Below are 1,795 nucleotides of genomic sequence, written 5' to 3'. Positions count from 1 at the left end.
TGAAGTGACAATGTTGTCTGCACGATGGAAGAGAGTTTTGATCACTGCTAGTTTGTGTTCCAAAGGGTGGTGGGAATCAAAAGCCAGGTACTGATCAGTGTGGGTTGGTTTCCTGTACACTTCGAAACGAAGGTTACCATCTTCCTCTACGATAGTTTTGGTGTCTAGGAAAGGGAGCATGTTGTCATGGCTTGGCTCCTGTGTGAACTTGATGTTGTCATCTATCTGGTTGATGTGGTCAAAGAAGTCAGCAGCTACCCTCTTTTTCAATCTGCACCAAGTGTCATCTACATATCGAAACCAGTTGGCCGGGGGAGTGTCATTGAAAGTGCTGAGGGCTTTGTTTTCAAACTTCTCCATGTACAGGTTTACAACAATTGGTGAGACTGGTGATCCCATAGCACAGCCGTGCATTTGTTGGTAGAACTGTCCTTTGTAGGTAAAGTAAGTGCATCCTAAGCAGAGTTCTAGTAGCTCACAAACTTGGTCAACGGATAGGTTGGTTCTATCTGCAAGTGTATCATCGGCTTCCAAGGCTTCCTTGACTACTGACACTGCTTCCTTGGGTGGTATGGAGGTGAAAAGTGAGCACACGTCATACGAAGTGATGGTTTCATCATCCTCTACGTGAATGTCTTTGATTTTGTTGACAAAATCGGCACTATTCTGTACATGGTGCTGAGATTTCCCCACTAGTGGTCCTAAAATCTTGGCTAGAAAACCTGCTAACTCATAGGTGACTGAGCCTATACTGGAGACTATGGGTCGTAGAGGGACACTTTGTTTGTGGATTTTGGGAAGGCCGTAGAAAGCAGGGGGTTGTTCCGTTGTGGGATTGAGTTTTAGGTAGGTGGGGCGATCCAGAACTCCTTCAGTTTGCAATTTCTTGAGAGCTGAACTGATTTTCCCTTTAAACTTGTTAGTGGGGTCCTTTTTCAAGGGCATGTAGGTGTCTTTGTCTCCCAATAGGTCCTGTACCTTCCTGTCGTACTGCTCCCTGTCTAAGACTACTGTGCATCTGCCCTTGTCTGCAGGAAGAATCAATATGTCTTGATTGGTAGCCAAATCTTTGAGAGCGGTACGTTCTTCCCGTGTGATGTTACTAGTAGGGGGTTTGGAGACTTTCAGGGTGGTAGCTACTTTGGTGCGCAAGGCTTCAGCTTGTCTCTGTGGTAAACGTGCCCGACGAATTGCAGAATCGGTTTCTGTGACAATGTCAATGCTGGGAATCTTGTCGGGTGCTACTGCAAAATTTAGACCTTTAGAAAGTAGTGATTTCTCTGGTTCTGTGAGAGTATGGCTACTTAGGTTTTTTACCCACCTCTCGTCGGTTTTGGCCTGTGTAGTGGTTTTGGGTTCGGAACTGTTTGATCTCCAATTTGGGTCACTATCTGCTGCGCTAATAGTCTTCTTTTGCTGTAAACGATCAAATTTGGTCTTCTGTCTGTCTTTTCCCTTCTCGTGCTGATCAAGTTGTCCGCGTGTTATGAACTCCTTAGTTTTGGCAAAAATCTCGTCTGATAGTTTCTCCCTCAGTAGTTTTTCAAGGTTAGATTTCCTCGCGTTTAGACCGTCCAATTTATAGTTGATCTGTCTTACCCTTTCGTTTAGTAGTTTTCTTTCTGCGTTGAAGATGATCTTGTTGGCGTTGAAGCCTCTGATGGAAGTTTTTAGGCGTAGGCTGGTGGGTGTGATACTTACCTTGAGGCAGCGTAGACTGAAGAGTAGATGATTCCGGAATCTGCAATCTTCCTGCTGGTCTTCTCCAGATCCCTCCACAGAGCTCAGGACAAAA

Source organism: Branchiostoma belcheri, unplaced genomic scaffold (genome assembly GCF_001625305.1).
Source record: "Branchiostoma belcheri isolate BF01 breed outbred unplaced genomic scaffold, Haploidv18h27 scaffold32, whole genome shotgun sequence".
In the NCBI taxonomy this organism is placed as follows: domain Eukaryota; kingdom Metazoa; phylum Chordata; class Leptocardii; order Amphioxiformes; family Branchiostomatidae; genus Branchiostoma; species Branchiostoma belcheri.
The sequence above is the reverse complement of the archived record's forward strand: the minus strand, read 5'-3'. Positions refer to the sequence as shown.